Here is a 15,487-nt window from a genome sequence, read left to right as displayed (position 1 = left end):
TCAACGTTATCTGAATATCCTTCCCCCCTACTCCCATTAAGTTTTATACAAGCCTCAGGATTTGCATAAAACGTACAGATCCAAAACAGAGAAAGTTCTACCCAACCCCTATTTTTTCGTAGGACAGAAACTGCCAGTGCAACTGCCAGGCAAATGCTCTCTCGGCATCCACAACTAACACAAAGGAGAGTATTTTCTCATGTTTAGCCCACCAGATCAAATTCAGGACTTTAACACAAAAAAAAGCACTATCTGCAAAGTAAGTTCCTATAAACCACACCTACAATAAAATATTTGATAATGGTCGCTGCCAAAGTACATACACAGCAGTTATTAAAAACACATCTGATACTGACAACTGTCCAATTTTGATGGTTCTCATTACTTCATGCCAAATATCAGCATTTCCTTTTTATTACTCAAGAAAACCTTCAACAGTAGAGTTAAATGAGTTCTGACCTGCCATTTACACTGGGATGTGTGTGTCAGAAAAATACGAGGTTGACTACTTTTTACTAGCAAAACATTAATGGCTCGACAAAAAAGCTGTAATGACTGCAGTCATGAATCGTGTATTTTTATGATGAAGATAAAACTGTAGAAGATCGATCTACTTAAAGTACATTAATACAACAAACCTAAAAAAAAAAAAAAAGGCTAGTAAAGCAGTTCAGTGGTAGTGCTACGCTCATTTCAATCTTCTGCATCCCAGGTCAACTGGGAATGCTGTGGAGACAGCACTCGCAACCTCTTGTGGGGGGACAGAAGGGAAGGGAGTCAAGATCATCATTAAATTCTGGCAACCAGATGTCTCCCTTAAGAGACCATAATGCAGGGTTTCAGAAGGAGACTTAGTGCCAGTCATCCAGCCTCGGACCAAACTAGGAAGCGTGGGTGGGTAGGAGGATTTTTTTTTTTTTTTTAAACTAGAGGAAAGAGTAAAAATCCCCAGGTAATTATGAAGCCTCATGGCACCATTTTGACTGAACTGCAAGACAGGAGAGAAGAAGAACTACTAAGCAAAAAAAAATGCTTCAAATTTATAATAAATGTTTCCCAGTGGAATTTGGACATACAAAAGAATCCTCAATCTGAAGAGAAGAGAGAGGGGTTTTGAAAGGAAGGTTAGTTTATTCCTCTATATTTATTTTATTTACTTATATTCCATCTTTCAGGTACTTCAAACCCGATTACATTCAGGTAAGGTAGGTATTTCCCTATCCACAAAGGCTCACAATTTAAGTAGAATTTTTGTTTTATTTTGTAATCTGCATTGAACAGTATATCTGATGAGGAGGCAGAGTATAACATTTTTGTAAATAAAAATAAAGTTTGCACCTCAGGCAATGGAGGACGAAGTAACTTGTCCAAAAGTCACAAGGAGCAGCAGAATTTGAAATCTAGCTTCCCTGCTTCGCAGCCCATTACTCTAACCACTAGACTACGCTTCCTAGGCTTGTGTTGCTCACATTCAGGCCGATACAGTAAAGTTCGCGGAAGAGCGGGCGAGCGCCCGCTCTCCCGGCACGCGCACAGGTCAGTGTCCTATGCGCGCGATTCAGTAAACTAAAATATTTAAATTAGGGCAGGCGGTAAAAAGAGGCGCTAGGGACACTAGCGCTTCCCTAGCGCCTCTTTTTGGACAGGAGCTGCGGCTGTCAGTGGGTTTGACAGCAGATGCTCAATTTTTCCAGCATCTGTTCTCGAGCCCGCTGACAGTCACGGGTTCGGAAACCGGACGCCAACAAAATTGAGCATTTGGTTTTCAAACCGCGAGATTTCAAAATTTTTTTTTTTACTTTTTTTTTTTAAACTTTCGGAACCTCCAACTTAATATCGCCATGATATTAAGTCAGAGGGTGCACAGAAAAGCAGTTTTTACTGCTTTTCTGTGCACTTTCCCAGTGCCGGCAGAAATTAGCGCCTACCTTTGGGTAGGCGCTAATTTCTGAAAGTAAAATGTGCGGCTTGGCTGCATATTTTACTTTCTGTATCGCGCGGGAATAACTAATAGGGCCATCAACATGCATTTGCATGTTGCGGGCGCTATATTAGTGTCGGGGGGGGGTGTGTTTTGGATGCGCATTTTCGACGTGCTATTACCCCTTACTGAATAAGGGGTAAAGCTAGCGCGTCCAAATGCAGGTTCTGACTGCAAAACCCTGTCTCGCATGCGTGCACAAATGGAGTTTTCTTCAGGTACTGCCGGTCCCCTTCTTCAGCTGCTGCAGGATAGGATCCACAGTGGCCCTCTCCTCCTTTGGCGACCATCCTGCAGGCCTCTTCTTCTGGTGTCAGGCAACCCTGATTGCATGAACCAGAGCCCTAAGTAGGTGGGGTCATGGCCCACCCACGGCTATGACACTATTATGGATTGTGAACTGGTTAAAGACAGGAAACAGAATAAGACTTACTGGTCAGTTCTCTCAGTTGAGAACGGAGAACAGTGCAGTGCCCCAGAGATCTGTACTGGAACCAGTGCTTTTTAAATCTTCTTCTAACACAATCATTTAGCACCCTCTACAAGTGGGCAATGAAACGTCTCATGAAGTGCCAATGTAGTTTATGGAGATGTTCCCTACATTTCTATTAAATTACTTAAATAATTTTCACTTTTGTTCAATTTTAAAATGTATAGCTATTTTGGATCGGTCAACCCGAACAACGCTGGGAGGTTTTTGCTAGTCTAATTATAATCACAAAGGCAAATCTAAGGACTGTGTCCCCTAACAACTCCTTGCCCTCCACCAGACAACTATGTTTGAGAAATATTAAGAATATGCTCATTCAAGGTATGTATGACTAAACTGATTAACTAGGACTGTACCAACCACCATAACTTTTCACCTTTCACTCAATCTGTACATATCATGAGTACCTAGGAGCATCTGTTTTCAACCCAACGTAGATCTAGGCTTGGTAGTATATTCTTGTTCCATTTTAAGGCAAAATAATATTATGCTACACGTAGAAAACAGAATAGATGACAGAAAATAGGGCATGAAAACGTATTAATGCAAAAGTGAAAAGCAAAAAAAAAAAAAAAAACAACCCAGGAAACAGAAATAAGGGTGAAACAAGTTATAAAATCCCTACATATATTTCAGGGTTCCCCCCCCCCCCCCCCAGGAATTTATCAATGGGAAAAAGATTTACCTGGAAAAATGCCAAGTCATTTTTGTTTAAAATTACTTGTATCCTGCACCCTCCAAAGTTCAGGGCAGGTTACATATGAACAGTCTAAAATCAGACAATCAAAATATCAATCTTAGCTAAAACCACTTCAATGTGGCATAATTATTGATCCTGCAACTTCTTGAATGCTTCTATGAATAAATGTGTTTTGAGCGCTTTTCAGAATTCCTTTGGATCTTTGATATTCTGTAGCTGTAGAGGTAAGTCATTCCAAACTGTTGATCCCATTATTAAAAAGGCTCTTTCCTTTGCTGAATCTAACCTAACATGCAGAGGTCCAAGTATATGCAACAGGGATTGAGAATGTAATGTACAACTTGGGGTATGAATTCTGAGAGTAGATATCCACGGAGAGGATATATTGTTTAACAGATTATGTGCAAATGGAAGCCATCTTATACTGGATACACCACTGCACGGGTAAACCAACCTAATGAGAAGAGAACTGGGGTAACATGCTCATGAATTCCTGTCACCATGCTGGTTGCTGCATTTTGTAGGATTTGTTATGAATGCAACTCTGGGATAAACCAATGAATAGGGAATTGCAGTAATCGATGAAGATGAATGCTTGTAGAACTGTGCAAAAGTCACTGTGATTAAGTAACTGTTTGAAATGTTGAAGTAATTTAAGTTTTGCAAAAGAAGAAGTCTGTGATACAGTAGCTATATGTGGTTTCAGAGAGTGTGGGATCAAGAATGACCCCCTATATTGCATGCTTTTCATGATATCTGAATTATTTGATGGTCAAAACATGTGGTATTTGATATTTCATAGCCCAACCTAGCACTATAATCTCCGTTTTATTTATGTTTAAAGCAAGTCTATTATAGATAGCCATGGTTTAATGCTTGCTAGAGAGTGTGCGAAAAATTGAGAACAGCAGATCAGGTGGTTTTCAGCAGGAAAAGGAACTGGATGTTGTCTGCATACAACTTATAAAAGTTACGGCAAAGGGGAGCAAGATAGATATGTTCCACATAATTCTCCCATTTTGTTCTTGTTGTAATAGATACCAATAAATTGGTAAAATAAAAAAAAAACAAAACTGGAAATGGAGGTCTCTAGTTGTAGATGATAGTTTTAGTAGAAAGGTAACGCAACACTTCAGATTAGTTATCAAGACCTATGTTGCCTTCATCACTCTCATTGACAGGATGAGTGAAGTCTAGCTCAATCACAGAGTTAGTTCAACTACAACTTGTGCAGCCTTATTTTACCTATTTACGAGGACTAAACAAGGCAACCACAACATTTTGCTCCATAAAACATACAAACATATAGAATTACTTGTCCACAGCCAATGAAGGCTGTATTTACAAAAAAAAAAAAAAATTTTTTTTAAAGGCCAAGAGTTAAAGATTGTGCAGCATTTTTGATTGTTTCTTACCATAGTGAATTTATCTACAATGTTTTATCTAGATTTTAATTGGAGTTTTGATTTATATAATCAGATGGGCTATTCTTTTTTCACTGCATTTTAGGTGTTTAGACTAATGTGCGTTTTCACTTTTGTATTTATTTATTTACTTACTTTTATATACCGCGGCTCGTTGGCAAACATCACCTCGGTTTACAATGAACATTAAGTGAGCAACAGGCTTTACAATCCAACATATTTAAGAAAGGATAGAATAGCTGATAACTAGTTTTATTATAATTTGAATGACTAAACTTGGCTAGTTTAGTAAAGTGTGTAAAGTGTGCTGACATTTTACGCCTTGCACTGATAGAGGTGGGAGACAGCCATATTTGAAAAAGAGATCATGGAAAAAGGGGAAAAAAAAAAAAAAAAAGTGATGCATAGAAGCCAGCCCCATTATAATATATTAACCAACCTTTTTTAGGCATTCTCTTCAAAATGTGGGGGAAAAAAAAAATGAACACCTTGTGGTCAGATCCTGTCTGTCCATCTATGACCCCGTATCAGCAGAACACACCCCAGACTGATTTGGATGCACTTTTGGAGGAGACGAGTGTAGAGTGGAGTAGCAGGCTATGACCCAGGGTTCAAATCCCACTGTTGCTCCTTGTGACCTTGGGCAAGTCATTTTACCCTCTGTTGCCTCAGGTACAAAATTAGATTGTAAGCCCTCTGGGGATAGGAAAATGCCTATAGTACCTGAATGTAATCCGCTTTGATGTACACTTTGAAGTGCCAAAAAGTGAAATATAAAAACCTAAATAAAAGTAGACATAAGTGCAAGGTGGAATTAGAGTCTGGAAGTCTATCAAAAGGTTGTCACTTAATTGGGGAATTTGATGAATGGTGGCAATGCGCTAGTTACTCTGGCTCCTGTCCTGCTACGAGTGTGCCAACAGGCTAGTGACAAAGCTAGCATAAAATGTCTAGCTCTGTTAGCAGCAAACCATCTGGCACTGCTGGCTTATTAGGGAGACTTTGTAGAAGTTCACCGGGAGCCTGACTGACTAAGAGCACTGTTGTCTCCTGGGGGTGTGGAAGAGCGAACAGCAGCCCTGGAAAGATTGCAGCTTTGTCGTCTTGTTTTATATGACTATCTCATTTTCAGCCAGCTATCTACACTTGTTCATCAACTTATCTCTGTTCTCTTCTTCACCTAACAGAAAGTATCATCTCAAAAGGTCAAACTTCTTCTATGGTTTCCAGTACTTTAGTTAATAATTTTTTTTAATTACAAAATGGAGTTTTATTTAGCATTTTGCAGGTACATAATCATGAACATGTCAACTCCAAACTGGTTGGGTTACTAGCATACTAATAGTTCCTTAGGGCAATCTACCATAGACTAGTTTATTAAAGCAGCAATGCCTCCTGCTCTCTGCTTTCAAAATATCTGTTTTCAAAGAACTGAGAAAATGCCTAACGGCAGGCTGTTGTGTTTTTCTCACCATCTCGGTTCCACCAACCACAAGTCATTTTTGGCAATTTTGGTTTATGTTTAATGAATGCTTTGCAAATACTTATTGCTAAACCAAAATTAATGTAACACTGCTTTATAATTTTCACATCCCTTCTAAATATTGAATTGTTCCTTAAAATAGTGACCTAAGTCAAAGTACACTAGTGTATCATATAGGCAAATCGATCTTTTCCTGCCCAGAACTGAAGGTACTGTTTTAAAGTTTGCTTTTCCATGAAGAAAAAAAAAAAAAATCCTTACTTGCCCCTTAAATCTGAAAGCTCGGGGTACAAATAAACCAGCCACATTATTTTTGCAGCTGGTCCGCTACATAGGAAACAAAAGTGGATACCTTATGTATATAAACAATTCCCTCATATGTTGAATTATACCATGAATACAGATGAAAATGGTGCATGCAAGTTATCACATGTTTCATGACTCGATCCTTCTCTCTCACTGCATGGGCTGGCACTTCAATTTTTATTAGAAAAAAGTAGATGTTGTACATGTACTGGAATAGAATAGAAACCAAGCAGGCCAAGCCTGCCCCAAACAACTTGCAGTTATCTGGTACCTTTAGCCACTAAAGAATGAACTCAAATAGTACTATACGAATAATAGTATTTATGCAGCATTCTACAGCCACACACAAAAATAAAAAGACCCTGCTCCATGAAGTTTATAAATTCTAGGTCAATACAAATAAGAGATTTAATTAAAATTGTATTTCTTATAGAAAACATGGTTAAAATCAACAAAGATTAGATCAGGGAGAACCAGGTTCCAGATTTAAAAGCAGCTTCAAACAGGTGGAATTTGAATATTTAAAATCACATAAATCCTAAGAGCTAAGCTAATGAAAACTCAAAGGCTTCTACTAGAAGCCTAACAGTAAATGATACATAATAAGCTGCCTGGAGTCTTTCAGCTGAAACAAGGAAGCCTGTGTAATCCAGAACACCATAGCAGACACATTCAGGTTACATAGACATACAAGTGCTGGGTTGGAGACTACTGTATTTTAGTTTGAGGCACATACAAGTTTGCTCAATCCTTATGGCATACCGAGCTACATGCTGCATGCTCCCCACACCCCTGCTTCCCAGCAGCAGGCAGGGCCAGCTCTAGCACTAGTGGCGCCGCCCTATGCAGGAAACAGGAACAGTACCCTCCAGAGCCGGGGAGAGCCTGGAGCACGGCAGTTGGGAATTCCTCACAGTCAGTGTGACCGCACAGTCTGGCCCTACCGGCAGGAGACTAAGACTTTCCACCCGCGTGTGCATCGTTCCGAACATGCAGGTCCACCCCACACACGCGACTTTGGCCTAAAGAGGAAGAACAGATATAAAGCACTGCTGTCCTCCTCCAGTGCAAAGGAAGGCAGGAGGATATGGTTACCAGATTTTTGTGGTATGAATCTAGGACACTTGTTGGAACAATTACCCCCCTCTCAGCTCCCTCTCTCCCCTCACTGGGTTGCTCCCCCATTCATCTCCTGCTATCTGGATTTCTTCTCCCTCAACAGCCACCCTCCTTTGAGCCCCTCTCACCACTCCCCATTATCCCCTCACAGACTCTCACTTCTCCTACCCTGCACCCCCAATCAGTGACTGACTTTACCTTTTGTCACCCCTAGGAACCATCAAGGCATGAATGAGCAACCTTCCCAACCCCCCCATTCCCAAACCCACCCCCAACCCAGGCCTGTTCCCCCATGGACATGCATTTCCCAGCCCTTGCCTCCGAGGTGATTATCTGATTCTTTGTTTCTAGCCCCCAAACTAACCTAACATCTCCAGCTCTGGTGCTGCAGTTATAAGGCAGCATTGCACAAGGCCCGTGTCAGCCCATGGTCCTGCCTCCCACAAGGGCAGTAACACAGCAGGGCCTGCGAGTGCTACCTTGTCAAAACTGTAGTGCCAGCACAGAAGCAGAGTTCTGAGGCTGGTTGCGGGGACAAGAGGCCTGCAGAGCAGCAGGGAGAAAAACTTGCTGGCCTGGGCACATGCCTAGTGTGCCTGTATGAAAATCTAGGCCCTTTTTGCAATTTCACTCCAAATCATCCCCTTGCATAATCTCCCATTAACCTTCTCTGGCTCTCTCTTACCCCTACTTTCATCAACCCCCAATCACCTCTCTCTTTCACTCCCTCCATCATCCCTTCGCCATCTCTGGCACTGTCAGACACACACACACTACAACCACCCCCTCCTACCCTTTCGCTTGCTCTCCTATAACCCCTTCCCCAGCTTTTGTACTCTTGCAAACCCACCATACTCCCCCTACCCCCGACATGGAAAATCAAACCTTACCATGGCCCTCTCTCATCCCCTCTATTCCCCTCACCCTAGCCCTGGTTCTCTCATGCCTATGGCATAACATGCAGCAGAATGAATTGGCAACTTTTTCTTTTCCAAAACAGTGCTGTTTTCAGGGAGAAGGGAGGAGATTGTATTCACCCCTCTTTATGCTCCTCCCTGCATTCAAGCACTTTCACACTGACTCCCAAGTATTCTCCCCTCCTTACCTCTCCTAATGTTTGCTTCCGCTTGCACCATCACCTCCCTCCTGAGCATTCACTCCCCCAGTTTCTCACACTACACTCAGCATTCACTCCTCTCCCTCCCCACAATGATCACAGCTGTGGTCTGAAGCAGTTTTCCCCCTCTCCCTGATGGCTACAAACAGCCCCTGGAGGAGAAAAAAAAAACCAAACACCACACACACACACCCATCTTTCTCTGCTTCAGCCCTTCCTATGATTTTTTACCTCCATGTGCTGCCATTTGCCAAGGGGATAGAAGAGGAAGGAGCTCTTTGCTCTGCAGCGTTTGCTTCAAGCTCACCCCTTTCTCCTCCACACCTGCTCGTGTCTGACAGGAGAGGAGGTAGGAAGAGGCTGAATTAGTGAGCAGAGTGGCTCTGCTATTTCAGGTCCATGCGCAATCCTCCCCTTTTGTTCTCTACACAGGACAGAAGGGAAAAGGGAAATGACAAGCAAGGGGCTGGATTAGAGAACAGAGTAGTTCGTTGCTTTGCTCTGCTCAGTGCTGTCCATGTCAGTCTCACCCCCTTGCCTCCTGTATCCCGCTTGGGCTGGGAGGGAAGAGGCTGGAAGTAGAGGACCGCTCTCTGCTGCCAGAGATTCTGGGCACTGACCAAGGGAGTCAGGGCGCACGGCCCTGGCTGTCACAGGAGAGTTTCCCCCCACGGTACACCTGTTGAGAAACACTGCTCTTTCAGTTTACACAGACCGGTGTGAAAAGTAAGTGAAAGTACAGTGAAGATTGAAGCCTTCAGTACTAGCATTATTGCCCACAAGTTTCAAACTTGTTCTAATTCAATCATTTTCCTGTCTGCAAGTATGTGTCCAATACAGAACATATTCTTTTCTATAGGGCTACAGATACACATTTAGGAAACAAAAGAAAAAGATGCATTGCACTGCCAGGTTTCAAACCAATGTACAAGATTAATTGCACATAGACCCAATAATCCATATCAAGAAACATAATACCTGCAAAGCCATCTTATACAGTAATGTTTCAAGTATCTGAATTCTTCCACAGCAAAACTCCCAGTGACTTAAGGCATCTGTTATTCTAGTTTTACAGTAACAATAGTGTTTCCCTGGCTCATTAATCATATTGCATCCAATATGCTTGGGCAAATTTCAAAACAATTTTTGTCCTACTAGATTTGCCCTCACTGATAGGGCTGTGAACAGAACTTCATTTCGATAGCCATCTATTTCTTTTTAAATTTTACTTTAAAAATATCTGATGTTAACAAAATGGTATCATTAAAATGCAATATTTGCTGGTCATTTTCTGAAATTCTCTACAAATGGATGCATGTGCCCAGATCTCTGCCAGCCTTTGCTATTTAAATAAATAGTTTATATATCTTTCACTGAAACTGATGAGAACCCTGTTAATGGCTCTTAGCTCACTGGACTTCGCTAAGGTCTCATTCCAAAATACCCTCTCCCATCAGAGGACACAAAAAAGTGTTTTCTTTTAAAAAGGTTCTGCAAGACTAAACAGGACAAGGGTTACTACATTTTTTAATTCACAAATTCTGCTTCAAAAGGAAGCTACAGGGTCTCAGATTCTTCAGTCTACTGGAGACAGGTTTTTAATGTCTATGTTCATGATCATGCTTAACTAAATTTTTGGACTACTAGATTTTTACTATAAAAAAAGGGCACTGTTCTGCATTAAATTTTACTTATTTAAATAAGCCTGTCTGCTACTTATATATTATTTTAATAGACTAGGATTACAATTCTATATAAATGAAGTCATGACTGTGCAAAGTCAAAAGATAAAACAAAGATTTATCAAGTTCTAGTTTTATATTCTATATCAATACGTGCACTTCCAACCCATTTAGAAAAATTACCAGAGTTACAATTAAACAGTTCCATGCACCAAGAAGCAGTGTCATCTCTCACAGGAAGAGAAACCCAGGGGAAAAAAAAAAAAAAATTTGCGACATCAAGCTAAAGAGATCAATTATTGGGTCTACTAACAAAAAAAAAAAATTGAAATTTCTAATGAATATAGAAAATATGTTTTTAGCTGCTAGTGTTTCTCTACTTAATGAACAGATCTTAATTGTTTTAATTTGGGAGGATAGTTTTATTCTTTTATCAGCTGGTTAGCATTTTCACCAAAATCACCTATTATCAATTCCATCATGTTCTGACCTTCTATAACAATAAAACAGTATTTTGCAAATCAGTTGCATCAGGTACTTGATTTAGGGACATTGCTATAACACCACAGTAGATGAGACAGCAGGATTATGCCACATACCAAGTCATTATTCATGCATGTGCCCGTAATATTAAAAGCAGAGGAAATGTGTTTATTACACTAAAAAGGTAGGGCAAGAGAAATAAGGGTCACTATCAATCTAATATTTTGCATTCCAAAAATTAAAGCCAAATAGCGACAAATCAGCACAAACCTAAAAGTATAAACTGCCCCTACAGTATTTAGCAGGTCCCATGTGATTTTATTGCTTTCCTGAATGGTATGCTCATATTACAAACAGATTTATGTATTTTGAGAAGTTTAAAAAAAAATCTAAATCTAAAGAAAGCCATAACTCTCAATGGAAAATAGATCAGCAGCATAGAAACATGATGGCAGAAAGACCATTACAACCTATCTAGTCTGCCCATCCATCAAAAGTTTTTTGTACTAGAGTCTGAAAAATAAAGTGCATTTCCAAGGTTATAAACTATTATCCATATGGATCAATGAAGCAGTTTTAAAGCAGTAATGTCCTAGCTAACAAATTTAGTGCCCTGTGCTGAAACAGCAGAAAGCACTGCTTCCCCACCCCTTTTTTTTTGCCAAGAGAACAAAAAACAGTTCTGCCACCAAATACTGTGACACATAGGGTATTCCAGAGGTTCCAAAACCTGTTCTCAGGGGACCCAAGTCAGGTTTACAGATAGGAACCTTTGTTTTCAGGGGGGGGGGGGGGGTTTATTATATTTTCCCTGGGAATTTCAATGTTATAACAAAAATAGGTCAGTGGAAAAGTCATTTTTCCACTTTTTAACACTGAAATTCCCAGGGAAAATTTAAAAAAAAAATCCTTATTTATAGGATATCCACAGTGAATATGTACAATATAAATGTACATGCAATGGAGGCAGTGCAGACAAGTCTCTCATAAGTATATTTGTTGATATCCAGAAAACCCTACTGGCTAAGGGTCTTCCAGGACTGGTTCTTGTGCCCTGGTTTGGCCTCTGTTGGATACAGGATGCTGGGCTTGATGGACCCTTGGTCTGACCCAGCATGGCAATTTCTTATGAAATAATGGACTAACCACTTTCTCAAATATGTGCCCCATGTCTGTTTTTCAAGCCAGTCTGGTTTTCAGAATCTACACAATGAATACGCAAGAGAGATTCGTATGCATTGCTTCCATAGCATGCATATCTCTTTCATTCATAGTCATCATGGATATCCTTAAAACCAGACTGGCTACTGGGGGATACTCCAGGACCAGTTAGAGAAACATAGCCCTGTGCCACCGCACCACTCACATTCCCTAGCTATAATATTAGCAATTCCTCATGCCAGTCCTTAAATATCCCCAACAATCTGGTTTTTTGGAATAACCACAATGAATATGCATATAATAGAAATTGATTTACTGTCTCCATTGCGCACTCTCATGCATATTTATTGTAAATATCCTGAAAAACTAGACTGGCTAGGGTATTGCTATTCATTACCTATCCTCGAGGACCACAAACAGGGCAGGTTTTCAGGATATCCCTAATGAATATTTTCGTGAGAGATTTGCATACAATGGAGACAGTGTGTATACAAATCTCATGCATATAGTCTTAAAAGATGGCTACTCTTTATAAGTGTCTTTCCCAATTAGTTGCTCATTTACTTGAAGACAAACTGCAGATTAAACCAACAAAAGGAAAATGAGAAAAGAGCCAGGAGGCCTAAGGACCTAGATATGAGAGGGAAGATTGACACAGATTTGTAAATACCTGAAAGGTATTATGGATGCACAAGATCAGACCTTTTCTGATGGAAAGAAAGCTGTAAAACTAGGGGTTATGATAAACTCTAAAGGGGTAGACTCAAATGTCACCAGGAAACGTTTCTTCACAGAATGCCTCCTAGAAGAGGTGATGAAGACAAGAACAGTAACAGAATTTGAAAGGACAAGCCTATACAGAGGAATAGATGGCATATATTAATCTCGGATAAACAGCAGTCTTCTGGAATCGACTTTTACTTAACTTATACTGTTCTTAAGCTCTTTAAAATTGTAGTATTTTTATTCCTAATTCTGGGAATCTGTTTAGTTTTTAGAATGTAGTTCTTAATATTTTATAATATGACAAGATGTAATTTCATGTTTTCTCTTTCTTTGGTTTCTATTAATTTGAATTGCTGTAAACCATTGAGATGGATTTTTTCTAGTCATCGGTATATAAAACTGTTTTAAATACATAAAAATAAATAAATAATAGCTAGAGGATGGAAATGAAGAAATGGATAGCCTGCATTAAATGTAGGTGTAGTTTCTGCATGGTGCAGCAGTTACTACCCCTAAACAACTTGCTGGGCAGACTGAATGGACTTGGGTCTCTTTCTGCTGTAATTTACTATGTAACTATAATATTTCTTCTCTCAAGTTCTACTTCAAGAATCAGATTTTAATATTTTGATAATATTGTAGAGCAGGTGGTTAAATTTTAAGTTTTGGAACAATGTTTACTTTGGAATTTTATCTTTCAAGTGAAATTTGAGAGGTTATTTGAATTATTTGTTAATTGTATAGGGACTGTGCTTATCTTAGATCATAATACAAATTGTATGCACTCGAAGAGTAGGATTTCAGTACAGTGAGAAAGGACCATACTAAGCTTCTGCCCCAGATAACTTTTTAAAACTAATTTTATAAGTGCATTATACTGTATATTAGCACTAAATACTTAGCAACAGTGTGTTAGCCAAAAATGTTCACTTAATATAAATAAGGATTGATTTTGCAGATTTCCAACTGCAGTCTACAATTCTAACATTCTATCTAATTTTCTAAGCCAGAACTTTACTCCACATAGGATTCTCAAACCGTTCTCTACACATAAAAAGTGTAAAATAAATCTAGATTGATAATCTTAGCTAGAGAAAAGGTGATCAACTTTAAACTGTTTTCACAATACACAGAGCAAATGGCAGATCATATTAATTAGAGGTAAAAACAATAAGACTTCTTAGGATATCTACTTGTTGTAGCAACCAACACAAACCTTATGGTGAAAGTATTGTTCCTACAGAATTCAGGAAGCCTTGCCTTCTTACAATGGGGACCGTATTCAAAAGGTGCTGAACTGGATTTCCTGCATGATCCAGTCTAATTTTTACTTATAATGCCGAGAATGCCTTGCTTTTGTGGTTAAAAGACAACTACACTCAAACTAAAATATATTCTTTCCAAAATAGATATGCCAGCTGATTTTATAGAGTTTCTAGTTTTAATAATTAAATATATTTATATTATATGTGCATTATATGCTAAGAAGGAAACTCCTTTACCCTTAACCCTGACTGAACAGGAAATAGTTTTTCACTTCTATAAATAACTATTAATTGGCAAGTATGAGAGAAGTACTAAATCTGATTTGGGTAAAATATTAGTTTGCTATACAGTGGGAATGGTTCTTTGAAGCTGAATTTTCAACAAAAAAAGAAATACAGTTCTTCACAATTTTTTTCCATTGGATCATGAGCAACAACTAAGAAGCTTATTTTTCTTAAAAGATTATGAATTCAGAAATAGTATATCGTAATAAGGAGAAACAAGATGAACTTTTTACTATGGGCTAATTTTAAGATATATTTGCATTAGAAATGAAGGAAACTGAACTCTTGTATGAGGGCAGTAACAGGCCAAAGAAGTAACCACCAAAGCGATTATTCAGCTTTCTGAAGCACACATGGGTAATGCCATCTCTCTAATGTGATATGGACTCTTCAGCTCTAATGTGTCGAAATAAGCTTGCCAGATCGTCTTTTTAAAAGCAAGAACCGCCCCAAAGATAAGGATATTTACAACACTCCCCCAAAAAGATTTTTTTTCCACAGACACAGAATGCGACAGCCACCCTTTTAGAATAAAGGCCCTTAATTTTGTGTGAAATAGACCACGGAGAAAGGCTACAATCAATTACTTCATCATTTCCTACCCAGAGCTCAGAGAAGCTTCAGTCTCTGCTCGCAGATTCATTCAACGCACGTTTTGTATGGAAGGGTTTTTATAGCCCTACCCGGTGGGACTAACGCCCAGAGATGAAAGATACAGCGATAAAGAGTGGCTGGAAGGGGCAGAGGGTCCCAGCCTCCTTAAATCGACTGTAGAAACGAGAGAACGCTTCCTCGTTTCCCACAAACCCTGACCGACGCCTGCGCTCTCGCCTTCCTGCCCAGTCCCCGCTTCCAGAGGCGAGGGAGAACTCGCCTCAGCAGCCCCCGGGGGAAGGGGGGGGGGGAGGGCTGCCAAATCCCCCTACAGTAGAAACCGCGAGAGACTTCCAGGAAGGGAGGACAAATAAAACCCCGCTCTCCTAAGTTGTTGCTATTGTTGAGGATTTTTTTTTGTTGTTGTTTTAATTACTTACCATGTCTCGCGTTCCTCTGCCCTGAAATTTGGCCCTGCATCACTTCCTGTAGTCCCACATTTTGTCAAGGGCTCAGAGTCAGCTGTCTCCTGCGCGCGCAGCAGCAACAGCAGCGTCGCTCCCCCGCCCACCTCCCACTTTTTCACCTCCTCGCGGCAGTTGTGACGTCTCGTGCGTGGCCCAGCGCAGGTCGGAGACTAATGGGGATGGGGGTTGGGGTGTTGAGGGAGC

The 15,487-nt window shown here is 40.0% G+C and overlaps 1 protein-coding gene across 3 annotated transcripts in view; it reads right to left on the bottom strand.

Moving 5' to 3' along the window:
- Nucleotides 1–15,487, bottom strand: part of DCUN1D3 (defective in cullin neddylation 1 domain containing 3) — a 38,438-nt gene that overhangs the window by 22,555 nt on the left and 396 nt on the right. Inside the window, exon 1 of one of the 3 annotated variants that reach the window (XM_029577609.1) lies at nucleotides 15,257–15,403. The exons of 1 other annotated variant lie outside the window; for it this stretch is intronic. The gene's annotated coding sequence lies outside the window, so the exon portion shown is untranslated. Of the gene's footprint in view, nucleotides 1–14,824; nucleotides 14,846–15,256; nucleotides 15,404–15,487 lie in introns of those variants that run through there. One more of the 3 variants, XM_029577611.1, reaches the window with a different exon arrangement.

Source organism: Rhinatrema bivittatum, chromosome 14 (assembly GCF_901001135.1).
Source record: "Rhinatrema bivittatum chromosome 14, aRhiBiv1.1, whole genome shotgun sequence".
In the NCBI taxonomy this organism is placed as follows: domain Eukaryota; kingdom Metazoa; phylum Chordata; class Amphibia; order Gymnophiona; family Rhinatrematidae; genus Rhinatrema; species Rhinatrema bivittatum.
The sequence above is the reverse complement of the archived record's forward strand: the minus strand, read 5'-3'. Positions and strand labels throughout refer to the sequence as shown.